Source organism: Egretta garzetta, unplaced genomic scaffold (assembly GCF_000687185.1).
Source record: "Egretta garzetta isolate BGI_Z169 unplaced genomic scaffold, ASM68718v1 scaffold12, whole genome shotgun sequence".
In the NCBI taxonomy this organism is placed as follows: domain Eukaryota; kingdom Metazoa; phylum Chordata; class Aves; order Pelecaniformes; family Ardeidae; genus Egretta; species Egretta garzetta.
In genome coordinates, this window is record NW_009258795.1 from 354,138 (window position 1) to 369,769 (window position 15,632).

Consider the following 15,632-nt stretch of genomic DNA (forward strand, 5'->3'; position numbering starts at 1 on the left):
TTTCCCAGCAAAGGAAGGGAATCCTTCAGCCACCCACTTACTGTTGGGTAAGGCTGGAGATCCAGTGGGAAACTTTAGCACCAAGGGTGAGAATTTGTCTCCATTTGCCTAACCCCTAGGCTTTGCCCCACAGCCAGCACCCTGCCGTCGGCACCACTTGTTGTCCCCCGCCCCAAATGTCCCCTGAGAAGCATGCCACCACCCACCCCAGAGGATCTCACCAAGGATCTCCTTCCTCTCGCCGTGGGTCCAGCCTGTGCTCAGCAGGTCTTGTGGAACACCATGCCCCTAAACGAAAACATTTCTGAGCAACAATGCAGCTTGATTGGTACCAAGACTTTGTAAAGAAATGTACTGATAAAAGAGTAAATTCATGAGGAGTTTGAGACAACTTCTACTATGCTCAAGGACGGGGGTGGGGGGATGGGGGGGTGAGGGAAGGGTGGTGTATTTTTTATGAGAAGCGTTGTTGTACTTCCATCATATGGGTTCTACCCTCCAAGTAGTCAGGCACTGTATTAATTCATATTTCCTGGAATGAGACTTGGTCCCAAATACCTTCAGAAGATGGCTACTTTAACTGAAAAAACAAGTTTTGGATGTCCTAATTAACAAGGGACCTGAAGTTAAAGCTCAATTACCAGATCTTAAAGTGTTTAAGTCTCAGTTGCAAACAGCTCATTTTAACAAATAAAGGAGAAGCAAAGACTGGCCAGGAGGCCAGCTTTGATCCCAGGCTAACTCAGATGGTTGCACCCTTGTAAAACCAGTACCCCAGCCAGGTGCATCAGAGTTGGAGCCTGTAATTCAGTGAAACAATTTTTGTTGAAAGAAGAGAAATGACGCATCAGAACAGCATGAGTTCTGATGAACGATGAGTTCATGTTTCACTGTTTTCTTAAAAACATGGATCACCTTGTCTAAGCCCTTTTTTCTCCTCGCAGTTTTGATGGTATCCTTCCCATGCATAAACCAGCCCGAGGACCCTGAAACATACTCCAGAGGTAGGTCAGACTTGGGTCCATACATTTTTGTAACAACTGGGTTAAGCAGAATTTCAGCAGGTTCATACAAGCCAGCTGTTATATTCATGCTGGCTCAGGGTTTAAATCTTGAACTAGGAAATACCTCTGGTACTATTTGTAAAAAAATACGAATATTTTTCCATCATTTTTCTGGCTTGAGAATTGCACTGAGGACCCTTTTTATCTCTGTCTCCCATTACTTTTCTAGTTCTTCCTGAAGACACAGACTTGAAGTCTTCAACATATTCACATGGCTTTAGTGAAAGTCTGCAAAATCAGTCCCTCAGTGCCTACTGTGTCCCATTATTTCCAGATGGGTTTTGCTCTCTTTTCTTTTTGTTCATAAGCAGGGTTATATAAAAAAAAAATTATTTAGCATTGCAGATACTAGAATCATTTTTAAGCAGTGCCTTCACTTTCAAAATGTGGTTTTTTGGATGCTCAGCTGGTTACCTCAGCATATTTAGAAGGATCTAAGCTAACACTCTACCTAACCTACAGATCAAGAGGCAGTGATTTGCTTATACTTGTCAAAAACTCCTATCAGCACCATTTCCCATAGGACTAGTTAAAATGAGACAACTTCTGTGAAGTTATTTTCCACCTCTACTTTCTGATTACACATGGGTCTGGTGTTCTGGCTGCTGTACACAGCTCTGTGAAAAACGTTGCCCTTGCTATTGTTTTACACTTTCTATGACTGGATACACTCACTTTAAGCATACCAGCCTTTATCTACATCTAAAAAAGAGCGTTTGTGTCTCATCAGCTGTTTAAACATGTATTTCATCTGTAAAAGTCTGCACATCATCCCCCTTTTCCCCTGTGCATTTGATCCTCTTTCCTTTAAAGTCTGTCAAATTCTATGAGATATTGGTCAGGAGAGGAAAGAGGGAAGGGGAAACCTTGTCCAAAATCTGTGGAAAATGAGTTATTTAAAGCTCTTTCTATCATTTCAAGCCTATTCCTTCACATGACTTCTCTTGAAGTCTGCTACTGCTTTCTGCTTTCTCCAAATTACCCACCATGTCTTCTTTTCCCACCACTTGCTCGTTCCCCCAAGGCATCCTTGCACCTATCTCCCTGTGCAGATTCAGGTCTCAATGGACTTACAAACTGCACAGTGTAAGAGGTTAAGAAGGACCATACTGACTCGAGCAGTTCCTTCTCCAAGAGCAGCCAGACTCCTACAGACAGCGTCCAGCAGGGTAAGGAGGGGCATCCTTCAACACGTACACACGGGGCCCAGCCTCCAGAATAACCTGGGTGGCTCTGAGACCTGCATATTTCAACCTTTAATAGCCATTATCAAGTCAATCCCCAGCAAATTCATCAAGTTCCCCTCTGGTATCCATTATAAGTTTACACTTCACAGCACTCTGAGGCAATGAGCTCCACAATTTTGTGGTAAAGATAAATAATGTATAATTCAGATGCTTGAGCAGTTTCACTTCAACTAATAGTTTAACTATTCTTCCTTTCTCCTCCCACACAAACCATTCAAAAACTTTCACAGTAAGGTTTTTACAAATATAATTCCAAAGCATTATCACCACCCTTTTATGTGTCATCAAAACAAATCTTCTTTTGATCCCCTTTGATGTACAAATTACATGTGAAAAAGATTTCTTTGTCTTAAATGTAGTAGGAAAAAAAATATTTTAAAACTTTATTGAGGAATTTAAAAAGGGAAAAATCCAAAGACAATAACATAATGCTTTGGAGGACACATCTGTTTTGCCGTACTCTAATTCAAGTGTCTGATTCAGGTGTTATTATCCCCATGACAGAAAGAAGATGTAACAGTGGTTGTATTTCCATACACACCTGGCTGTGTGGCAGCCCCACACATTTTCAGCAGTTCCACATGTAAGATCCAAGTTCCCATGATGCCAACACAAACTGATGGCTTTCAAGAGTTAGTCTAAAAATGAAAGGTTTGCTGTAGGAGCCAAACAGCAATGCACAGAAAACAATGAAATAGTAATTAATTCCCATTATTACATTTCTAACTCTGGTGTCCGCCATACATCCTGCTTTTGATAAAGGGGAATAAATCCATTATACATAAAATATCTGAAAAGGGCAGAAAAGAAGAACACTGGCCACTGATGCATAAGAATGCATAAGACCAGAGACAGATTAAATTGCCTGCTGGCCCTGATAGTGGCAAGATTGCCAAAGTTGCATGAAGTCTCAAAACAGACAATTTACCTTGCGAGTAGTTTCTACAAAGTTCTAGGTTTAAGTCAAGTCCTATAATATGCTGATTTTCTCAGCTTTTAGGCATTTTTATTTAATGTTATTGTGGGTATTCTTGTCTTTAAAAGTTTTCTTCCCTTTTTGGTCTGTTGGTGTTTATGCAGCACTGAACAGTAAGAAGTTTTGCATAAGGACAGGAATTTCTCCGTTTGCTGTAAGTTTTCTGCGTTGCAGTTTCACTGATGGGCCACTTCTTTACCTTAAGGGATTGGCTGCCTCTACCCGGTTTACTGATGTATACATGTTTGTACTTTCTAGTTGTCCTCTGCATCTGGAACTCTATGCTTCATAAAGTCAATGAGAGTTTTGCCGTTGACTCCAGGGAGAACAAGATCAAGCTTTAATTCATTTTCCCTCTAATCTAATTGATCTTTTCAGTCTCCCCTCACACTGTCACATCAGATCTTCCCAAACGTGTCATTGTTTTCACCACAGCTTTGTTGCAATTAGTTCTGTGATTGGTAGAAAAAAATCCCCATTTATATCTTGTGCGGGCTCAGTAATCCACCCGCAGCTTGTTTTATGGAAGTAGTATCACTTTGCTTTTATTTTGATCTCTGTCTGAGCCCCTTTCCGAGATATTCTTGAGTTTTATTATCATAATTTTAGAGAGGAGAAACTCGGGCACAGAACAGTTATGTGATTGATCCAAAGTTTGTCTGCAAGTCAGCAAATCAAACAGAAACATATCCACTGCATCAGGCTTACATCTTCTCTACTCCTTTAGAAACAGGACTAAGTTTCCTTGAACACTGTTTTCCCTCCACTTTATCGATAAAAGCCATGAATAACACAGCTAAACCAAGTTCACTTACAATGATGTACTAACTAAACTGACCCCTGAAACCGGACTACTCCTCCTCCCACCAAATACATGGTGAGTTTTTCCCTGTGGTGCTGTGGCAGCAAGGAACTGTGACAGAAGCAAAACCGTCCTCTAATTTCAATGTATATTAAAAAATCAAGGAGTGTATTACAATTTTCTGTGCGCAGAGATGTGCATAAAGCTTTTGTCTTTAGACTGCATGTGTCTTTTCAATCTTAAAATTTAGAAAATATGTATAATGTGGGCTTGGGGCAGGAGGTAATGAAGTGCTTGAATTGTAGTGGAATCATTTTCCTTATCACCAACTACAGAGTCAGTCCATTAGTTGGCTGCCAGCAGGTCCAATCATGCTAAATCCATGTGTATTAATGGATTTGGAGTAAAGGGTCAGGAATCACAGAAATTCAGATTTCTTCTTTCCTACCCCCTCTGTGATTAGTGTGGATTTAGCACCTGGGAAAACATCCTTAGCTTTGCACCAGTTTGTCTCGAAGGGTGGCGTGGCACAAAACATGGGCAGTAAAAATTGCTTGGCCGTTTTGAATGGAATATAATTTACAGAAGCATTATGCAGCTTATTGAAGTTTTTTTCTTTAGTTTTGCTCGCAAATAGAGCAAATACAGCAAAAGAGGTAATAAGCAGCATCTGCTTGGCAGTTCTGCCCACAGCTCTCTCTGCAGTGACAGACAACGGCTGATAGATGTGTGGCTGATGGCACCGTAATTGGGTACCGGTGCTGGTAGCAGCCATGGGATGCAACGAGTGGGAGCACAAAGCACGAGCCCTGGGAAATGGGACTAAGCCGTTTATGATAAATCCACTGCATAGAAGAATGTGAAAGTATGCATGTAACTAAAAATATTTTTAATCAAACCCCCAGATGTTGTTCGGTATGGTCCAGGATTACAGCATGTTACAGATTCATTGACTTGGCCTCCATCCAGCTCCTGAGACAGCGATGCCTGAGCACCGGTACAGGTAATCACCAATTTGGTTTCTCCTAAAAGGGAGAACTTTTTAGCTCCAGCCAGAGTTCCTAAAATTTCTATGAATGTGAGTTGCTATCACCAGTATGTCAGATTTGGGACCAAACCAAAAAAAAAAAACCAACAGCGCAAGGTGTGTTCATTCCTTCCTTTTAAACCACGGCCAGAGGAGAGGTGTTTTTTCCCTCCTGCCTCTGCAATAGCTGGCTGATGGGACATCCCACCCCAGCTGAAGTCTATCTTCTGCCTCTTGCATTCAAAGCCCTCCTCTCTGAGAAAGTTCTTTATCTACCATGCAAACCCTTATCCAGAATATTTTCCGCTCTTCTTATCAAAGTAGGCCCATCACCCAGAATAAAATTAATCAAACCAGAGAGTAAGAGGCAAAGTGTGACAAAGAAAGGAAAGAGGAGGAATTAGAGACAGCCAAAAGCAGCTGATCCATTAGGATGCTGTCTGGAAAGGATCCTGGTCCAGTCCCTTCTGTAAGGAGTTTATTTAGTTTACATGAAACAGTTTGGGGATTACCATAACATAAGCATGAAATTGGCTCCAAGCTCCTCATCACTGCAAAAGCCGAAGAACTTGCGGGCAAAAATGAAAGCAAAATATTAGTCTCGTTAGGAAAATATAACATAAAGCAGTTACAATTAGAAAACTCAGATGCTATATTCAGCTGAAACATTGGCATCAATTTTAGGACCATCAGTTTGGATTTAAGCACAAAATGTAAATCGTAAATTTGCTGATTATGACAGAATTGCAAACACAAAAACACGGAGATGCTGGTGGGCCACCAAAAATCCCATTCACCTCCTCACATTGTATTTTTTCAATTTATTTTTGTTTGTGGATTAGACCTTCACGGATAGCTGCAATGGAGAGATGACAACTGCAAAAAGGAAGGGGAAGGAGAGGGAAGGAGCAACATGCTGATAAATGCAATTTTGTGGAAGACAAGAAACATTTATTTAGAAGTCTTATAGTTAGGAAGCAATGCAATGGATTACTGGGAAGGTGAACAGAAAGAGTAGTTAGGAGAGAATAAAGTCCAAGGGTTTGTAAACACTTCAGGTGCATCCCCAAAGTAGGACAAACTACTTCTATTTCTGTCTAACCTGCCCTTAACACCTCAGCGTGTTATGGTTGTAGTAACTTCCCATAATCACTGCCAAAAAACTGGCCTTTTCCCTGTATCCAGCCAGATTCCACCTATGTGCAGCTCAAGCCTATACCTAATTTTTCTACCCTCTGTGTTCAGGCAAGACAAATCTCTGTGCTCTTTTGCACCAGGCTTTTCCATAGGGGAAGGCTGTGACCATGTCCCTTGGCAGTCTTCATTTCGATGGGCTGAACACCCTCAGTTCAGGGTTTCTTCACTGATTATGTTTCCCTGACCTTGTTCTTGCTCCTCTCCTCTGGACTTTCTCCAGAGGCCCTCAGTCATGTAGTGTCTGAAGTGAGATAAAGGACGACAGCAGAAGCTTCATTAATGCTGAGTGGAAAGATGACTTCATGGGAGGGATCCTAGATATTTAAATCATCAGGTCCCTCTCTGAAACTGAGTCTCCAAATATTTGAGGTTCACTCATTACAATTCATGACAGCAAATTCAAAGGCTGAAGATAGAAAGCATTTATATGCATGTGTATGTTCTGTCTGATATGCAACATACAGCTGTTCTGTTTTATGTCTGAAATAAGGGGGGAACTCATAACAGAACTACTCCCAGCAAGCATAATGAATTCCCTGACACAGTGGGTTTTTTTCCCTGACAAACAGGAATTTACTAAAAGATGGTTTTCAGACTTAAAAAAAAAAAAAAAACCCTGTCTAATTAACGTTACATACACAAAAAGTCAGCACGCTTGCATGAACTTTGCCAAGCCAGAATAGAACTACTAGTCCATAAAACCAGTCTAGCTGTTCAACAGAGGCCAGTTTAGGACTTTACACAGAGAAGTGTTGCCACGAAGGTCGATGTAAAGCAACAAGAGTCCTCTATTGACGCTGCCTATTAACCTCGCAGTCTGCTCTTCTTTGCTACCTATTTATTATTTGCATTATCTGTACAGTCTTTCCTGAAGATTTCAGAAAAGTCTTTGTGACTTCTACCTCCTCAGAGAATTGTTTCTCCATATTTTCCCCTCACATGTTGTGACCCAGTCTGCTTTCATAAGGTCATTCTTTCATTTCAGCGACACAAATTTTCTGGTTTGCCTGTTTCTATGAAAAGCAAAACATGAAAACCTTTTCTAACTGATCGCCTTTTCTTTGTGTAAAAAAAAAAAAAAAAACCAACCCAGTCATTATTGCATATATCAAAAGGCTTTAATTTTAGTATAGTAACATAGGCACTGTCACCCCGTAGAGAAGGGAAATTTAAAATTAAAGCACAAAGAGTGATATGGGTCCAAACCACACAGCGATGAATCTTTCTTGCACTGAGCGCAATTCCTCTAGCGGTACTGTTGTCCCTGCTTAACTCGGCTTAGGAGGTATTATTCTGCGTGCAGTTAAAATACTTTCACCTAAATTCAGATTAAGGGTCTCAGTGCTGCAGACCTTTCAAGTGTGCATCCATCCCACACCAGCACAGTACTCAGTCCTAAGTACAGCTTTGGAGTTTGAGTTCGCACGGCTTTGTCGAAGAGGTGGTTAACTCATGCACATGTGCAAACTGAGCTTCGGTTCTGGTGCTTCATGGAATAACAATGTGAAAATTTACAGGCTGAAACAAAGCCCATGGAGTTTTTGCAGAAAATTTTGTCTTGACATCACTGTCTGGAGAAATCCTTTATGCACCAAAATATAGTCCCAAAGAGGTGGAAATATGATGATAGCTGATGAACATTTTTTTTTTTTCCAAATGCTAGTTTTCATGTTTCAAATATAGATATGCTATTGTTTCAGCTACTATCAAATCTGTGTTTTCCATCGTGATAGCATTAAGTGTTAATGTGGGAATAGTTAAAGAAAGCACTTTTGTTTCCACAATTAGAAAGTTCCTAAAGGCAGATACAATCACTGTGGTCTTTTGGGGATTGATGTTCAAAACTAGTGAGGTCTGTGGCTTCTCTTGAAGTTGGGCTCACAGTACAGTAATATATCATAGCCAATTTATTCTTTTAACATCCTCTGAGATTCAAGAGAAGTTTTCTAAGCACTGAAAACAGTAAGAAAGTAAAATTTCATTCCTAAAATCTCCGCCATTGCAAGTGATTTCCAGGAGTGTGGAAAACAAAGTAGCACACTTACCCGCACTATCAAATGAGCATATTTCTCTTTCGCACAAATATCTGACTATGTGAGTATGTAGGTGTCTGAGTATGAACCTCAAAATTCTGGATTTTCTTGAGAAAAAGTTTTTGTGAGCCAATCAATCAAATATGCTGTTACATTTTTTTTTCCCCCTAAAAGTAAGTTTTAGGTGGCATGGAGAGGAAAAGGCATGTGATGCTTAATAACCAAGCAGGGAGGAAAAAGTCGCAAAAGCTTTTTTGGCTCAGTTTTCCTGCTCAGCTGCAGAGCAGGTAGGTTCTTCCAGACTCGCGGACTGGTCCTTCCTGCAGCATCTACTCTTTGACCAGGTGTCAGTATCTCTTAATGAGCAAGATCTGAATGTGCAATCCAAGCTCAGTTGACCCTTGTCTTCCTTCACCATTAAACCACTCAGTTTCATGAAGCGGTGGTGGCTTTGAAATGTGTACCGCTGATCTTCAGGGACAGGGGAGAGCTTATCAAACTCATTGCACTCGACAGCCTATTCTAATCGGAAAGTTGAAACAGAGTCTTGTTGTTGAATTGAAACCTCTGTAAATTGCTGTCTAACAACACACAAATAAATAGACATATAAATAACTGATTTGTTCAGGCCCTCCAGTAAATCACTAACATGCCTTAATTTAATTTGCATGCTACTTTTCAGACTTCTCTTGATGAACCTCATCACAGACAGGAATTAAAAGGGATTGTTGGCAGAAAAGAAAAAAAAAAAAAAAAGACTTCTTCAAGCCACTCAAAACACGGGAAAAAGCTTGAAATTTCATATCTACAAGGTATGGCTGGCACTCGTGCAGTGCTTAATCCAGTCGAAATAAGAGGAGCTCCTGAAAGTTTATTACCACTAAATGTTCTTTAAAAGCATGGGCTTATTACGTCAAGAGGCAGAAGAGGTGGAGATTAAATGAGGCATCTGGTCTCCTGGGTCTCCGAAGTCGAAGGAAAATGCCCTCATCCCATCAACCACTACCAGCAAAATACACCCACACAGAAAAAGAGGCTTTTTATTCTTGAGGTAAATATAGATCCAGTTTTCTCTTCATTGTTCAAAATGTGTGGGATTTTATAGCTTAGTGCTAGACAAGCTCAATACCTGACTGAAATAACCTTAGAGAAAGATACATATTGAGGGCTGAATTCAGACTGCTCTGTGAAAGTACATCTGTTTTATATGAGACACACAATCTGTCTCATTCCAACCTGCATTTCTGGGTCACTTGAGACATTTAAACTGCACTTATAATTAACAGCTATTTTTAAACAGCAAAAAAATAGAGCACTGGTAAGGTACAAAAGCATTAAAATTGCCCCAGTTTTGCTTTTCAATAGGACACACCACTGCAATATGCTTCAAGATCAAAGAGAGCTCAGAAAAAAGAGACAGGCCGATCAGTGGGGATAAATTGTTCCCATTATGATGGTGTAAGAATAGGGTTCTTTCAATTGAAACAATTTAATAACCACATTCATTACATTGGTGTCCACTTGGTTTTATCTGAGCAGTTTTTGCATAACTGGGGAGCAAGTTCAATTGAGCTTATTCTCTAGAAATTAAGATGTGCAGGGTTTGACATTCAGAAATTAGGCACTAATAGTCGGCAAAGCAGTTGTCTTGAGATTCCCCCTGGACGTAGCTGGATCTGCCTACCACTAATTATGTCAAATGCAAATGTATTCTCTAAAAGACACACCAAAAAATTTCATTAGCTCATTTCCAGAGAGCTATGGTTATACCAGAGCAATGACAGCTATCAGAGTACGATCTTTTCCGTGTTTATAAAATCGCTTTGACAAAAGCAGGAGTCAAGCAAGTGCAACACTGCTGTTTGTAAACTTCTTCCAACACCGCCAACAGCAGAAGTGCTTTTAAGGGCCAATCTTTAACAGTCCTAAGCAAAACAAGTAAGCAACGTCTCCAGGGTGACATTTCCAGCAACATTTTTATAAGGAACAAGAGAGTCATTGATAGATTTCCTTCTTCCTCCAGTGCTGACTTCAGCAGCAGACACCTATGTTTTATCAGGGAGGAGAATTCCCTGCCAGCCGCCTCGGCTGAGGATGATTGAGTTTGCCAGTTCTCAGCTGCGCGGCAGAGCGCGATGCGCGGGGGCGAAGCGCCGCTTGGCTTGGAATACGACAGGGGTATTAAGATCTAACCTGCATAGATGCTCCTGAGAAGTGCCGAACCCAGAGCTTCAGGTGATGCATGAAGCCCACCTTACCCATTTCTGCCCGCTGACCTCACTGGCAAATGGAACACAGGCGGGAGCATTGAAAAGGCATTTCCCGGTGTACATGGGTTCCTTTCTCGTTTCCTTGCTGCCGGCAAATCAGCGAAGAGTAGAGGAGGGTTGAAGCATGCATTGGGTGGCAATGGCAAAACAGCGGCGTTTCTTCCCTCTCCCACTGTCCCCCTTCTTTTTTATCAGAGGACAAAGTGTAAAAACTGAGAAGTTATCCTTGCCTCAGCGAAAGCTTTTAAATAGATGGCTTTTCCAGAAGCAACAGTGCTTCTCTTACTTGGCTATTTCCCCAGATGGGATTTGCAATATAAAACCATACATGGATCCGATATTGAGGAAAGGGAATAGACTTGTACAAATCACTGGAAAGATAAATATGCCATATAGATCAATAAATAAAAGCTAGTCCCCAAAAAATCAAACTCCGGCATTCCAGGCCAATTAAGATGTTATTTACTGCTTACGTGATTGCTAGTTTGACGCTCTCCTTATTCATTTTTACACTATAGGCATTTGTTTTGTTGAAAGATATATAACTGATTTGTAAATAGAAAATGATATAGATAGATTTTATGTCTCATAAAACTGTTAATCTGTGCTCCATATTAAATATATACTGTAGTATTTTTTTGTATTTAGACACAGCTCTAGTATAATTAAAATAAAGTATGCTGGCTTTATTTTTTCAGTAAGTCGTTTCCAAGCGTAGAGCTCAAATAACAGTGCAACTGCAGCATGAAATGTGGTTATAATAGCCTGAGACCACATTTCCTGAAACTAAAACATGGGAGATAATAGTGTGAAGGTACAAATTAAATGCAAATAAAACAGATTCCCCATTGTTGCTAATCCCTGGATTGGATTTCAGTGAGGAAATTAGCTGTAATATTTAACCTCTTTGTATAGTAATCATTGACATATCATCAGTTACATTTTCAGAGTTTACATAGGAATTATTGCACAGGAATTTGAGAAAGCCGCGCATCCACCTTTTACGCCCTGAACGGACCTATTCTGTGGTAAACAATATAACAACATCTAACACAGAGTCAGACAGTCAGTCGCGATAAAAAAAATAAAGGGCTAATTTGGTGATGGGTATGCATTTTGTGGCTACCACTTGACTTCCTAGATGTATCCTAACCTAGACCTTGTCTCACATTAAATAAAAGGTGCACTGGTGCAACTGCCGTTTCAAAATTAATTTCCTTAAGTTTAACAAGCTTATTAAAAACACATTTATTGAGATAAAACTCTAGCAAAGCTTAGTAATTAACCAAGTTCACAAATTAGTACAAAATGAGAATAAATTTATTTAAAAGTCCGCATGAAGCATTTGTATCGTTTTAATGAAGTAAGTGTAAAATAAGTTAGGTAAATAGATGCACATTCTATACATGGACAGCACCATAATATTTGAGGAAAACATCATGATGTTTGAGAAAGCTACTCCTATCTCTTCGAGGGCTCATTTAGAACAACTTACATCAACAAGTACTTTACTTACAGTGCCCCAGAACCGTGTGCTGTGATAAATTTGTAGCATAGCTCGTGACTGTGAGTATTTTGGTGTACAGTTGGAAAATACACTCAAGGGAATTAGGCAAACACCTTTAGAGAGCCCTGTATCAAAGATCTACATACTAATATCTGAATGGGCAATTTTTTTCCTATGGCCTTTCAAGTGGAATTACACAACAAAAATACTACAGGTTGCTCTTTCCTTGCTCATGTGTATTTTGTCAGAACATTTCACTATTTCTTCTGGTTCTTAGGTTTTTCCTGATCTTTTTGTGTTGTGGTTAGGTCACATCTGTGAAATTCTGAAATTTAACTTTGACCTCTTGTTCCAGCTCTAACATGTAGACTCAGTTCTCACGTTCATAGGTGTTGTGGGTCAACCCCAGCCATCAACTCAGCCTCTCCAACCGCTCACTCATTCCCCCCTGGTGGGACAGGGCAGAGAATCGGAAGGGTAAAAGTGAGAAAACTCATGGGCTGAGATAAGACAGGTTAACAGGAGAAGCAAAAGCCGTGCGTGCAAGCAGAGCAACCCAAGGGATTCCTTCCCTGCTTCCCATGGCAGGGGGTGCTCAGCCCCCCCAGGACAGCCGGGCTCCATCCCCCGTAACGGTGACTGGGGCAGGCAAAGGCCATCGCTCCCAACGCCCCCCCCTGCAAGAGGCAGAGCAAAGGGACGAACCCATGGCGGGGTGCTCAGCGCTGTTCCCAGCACAACCCCAAACACAGCCCCGCGCCCGCTGCTGCCACGCACGCCCGCGCTGCCCCGGCCACACCAGCACAATAGGCTACAGGTGACAGGCGAGTCTTGCAAATACATGTTTCACCCTTAGCCGAAATAGTGCAAAAGCGCATGAAAAACTGCAAGATCTCATTAGAGTGAAGAAAATATTCTTGGCAGTGTTTTAGGGAAAATTCTTCCGTTCTCCCTTTTTCTCCCCTTCCTTGACACACTAACTATCCCAGATGATTAGGAGCTCAGTGAATTATCCAGTGTCATGTTTGCACTGACAGAAAAGAAGGAATCTGGTCTAAATCCACTGAAGTCAATGTCTGCTGGCCTCAGTGTGGTCAGGCCGCTCAAGACACCTGCCTCAGTTCATCCGAATGTTATAGTGTGAGCTTTGGTAACTGAGAACAGGCAGTGACTGATAGATGCCCTTGCACTTTTCTTTTACACCACTCCATATTATGTCGCCTGCAGAAGCACGGGGACAGCTGCCTTGCAAGCTTTGGGTTAGGTCCTGCAAAATGGATCTGGTCACACGAGCTGTGGCACAATGTGGCTATGATTATAGGCTTTGACTGACTACAAGGTGTTGCCAAATGTTAATTAAGTGTCCACTCTCTCTTCTGTTTCAGAAGGTTTTTACTTTAAACGTGGTGCAGATTTCACAATGCAAAAATATCTGTTTGAAGTGCCTCTAAAACACAGCGAGACTTTTATTTTTGCCTTTCATCCGGAAAGAACAGCTAACACTATCATCTGAGGTAGGTAGCTGACATACAGAATGATAAATAAAAGCTACTCCTGAAACATCAAGCACTGGCATTCCAGGACATTAAAGGTATTATTTGTTGCTCAAGTGATTGCTAGCTAGAGCTTCTGTCTGACTTGCAAACATACTGCAAGACCTTCCCAAGAAAATCACCGTATCAATGATGTCATTGTTATTCATATGAAGAAAATTCCCCACAGATAGATGAAAGCATGCGAATCCTGCCCTCAGTGAAAGCAGAAACAGTGGTTTAGTTGAGGAAAATGGCAGTGCCCAAACAAACAGGGTGTTCTCCTCCCTGAGGAAACGTATCTCAGCAGTCCTGATGCCAGCCAAGATGACAAAGGAAGGACAAGGCCTCAGTCTACCCCAGGGAGGTGTAGCTCCTTCTCCTTGTCAGCTTGCTGTCAAAAGCTTCTCATATGCCAGGACAGGTCCCAGACCACTTTGATGACAGGAATCTATTAAGTCACATGAGTTGTAAGCCTCCGTTTTGCTCCTCCGCCTGACTCGGTTTCTGACTGGACTTGTGGGCCTGGCCCCACTCCAGGACCGCTCCATGGACATCCAACCCACAGCCAAATCACCCACAAGCAGCCAAGGGCAGAGGAGCATTAGTCCTAGGTGTCATTGCCTCTCAGAAAAATTCCCCTAAAATTTCTTGCAAAGGGTGTATCTGCATATCTTGTGTCAGCTGAGGTGTTGGTCTTTTCGCAGATTCCAGGATACCCCGTCACCTTCCAGGTTCACAAGGTCGACACCAACGTTTCCTCTTCTTTCTTATGCTCACTCACCTCTCCCTTCTGCAAGATAGGACACATTGAACCTTTTATTGCTACTTTTATAGAGTAGTTTCTACTGCCTGTTGTGGTAGGTTGTGTTCATGGACTTTTTTTTAGTCAGCGGTAATCATTTACACATTATTTCTGCTGTCTTGTGGTTGGTCCAATTGGTTACAGAAGTATGGTTTTTCACATGTTCTTTTATACCATGCTTTAAAAACCAGCAGATCACCATGCCTATGAAGTAGCAAGTGAAGTAGTTTTGAGCGAATTCAAACTTAATCTTGCATTTTTACAGCAGCTGATAGCATAAGGCTGAAACTCGTCCATTTGTGGCAAGTGGTGCTTGACGTGCTGAAAGAGGAAGAGAAGGTGAAGAGACCATGGGCAAAACCAGTGATCCAGAAGTGATCCAGAAAGAAATGCGAAAACGTCTAGCAGCTGACTTGGATATTAATAAGTCAATGGGCATATTACGGGATAGGAAAGAACCTGCCACATGCATCATTTGGATGTACCTGACCATGGCGAGGTACACGTGCAGGTTCTCACTCTGCTTCTAGGTTCACAATCTCTTCCGTATCCTTAGCAATTCAGCTGTAATTAGCTAATGAGTTCCAAACTTGTTAAGACATGTACACAGGCTTTCCGTGACTAAAAAATCCCCTTTTCTTGGAAGCCAGGGTAGAAAAAAGCAATAAAAGGGATATTCCTACTGTTATGCCTTTATTTTCCTTGGCAGCTGTGGCAGTGGTAGAGGCAGGCTGCATCTCCAGCTCTCACGGAGGTGGTTATATCAACCAGCCTCAACTTTGCAGGCAAAAGAAGCTTTGTTTTAAAAGTCTGTGACTGAAGTTTCATACTTGTGGCAAATAGCTGTGTCATGACATCCCAAAAGGCCCAGGAAAGTCAGCCTAAGTCACCTGGCAATATACAAAAGACAAGCTAAAAGAAAAGTTTTTAATTTTTTCTTTCAATGTATTGTTTTCCTTTTCTTTTTTCTTCATGTTTTGCTTCTTCTTGACTACCAAGGGTCACACGTACCTCAGAACAAAGCTTTTTGATATTATTATTATTATTATATATATATATTTATTATTATATATATAGGCCAAGTGCAAGGTCCTGCACCTGGGTCGGGGTAACCCCCGGTATCAGTACAGGCTGGGGGGAGAAAGCATCGAGAGCAGCCCCGCCGAGAGGGG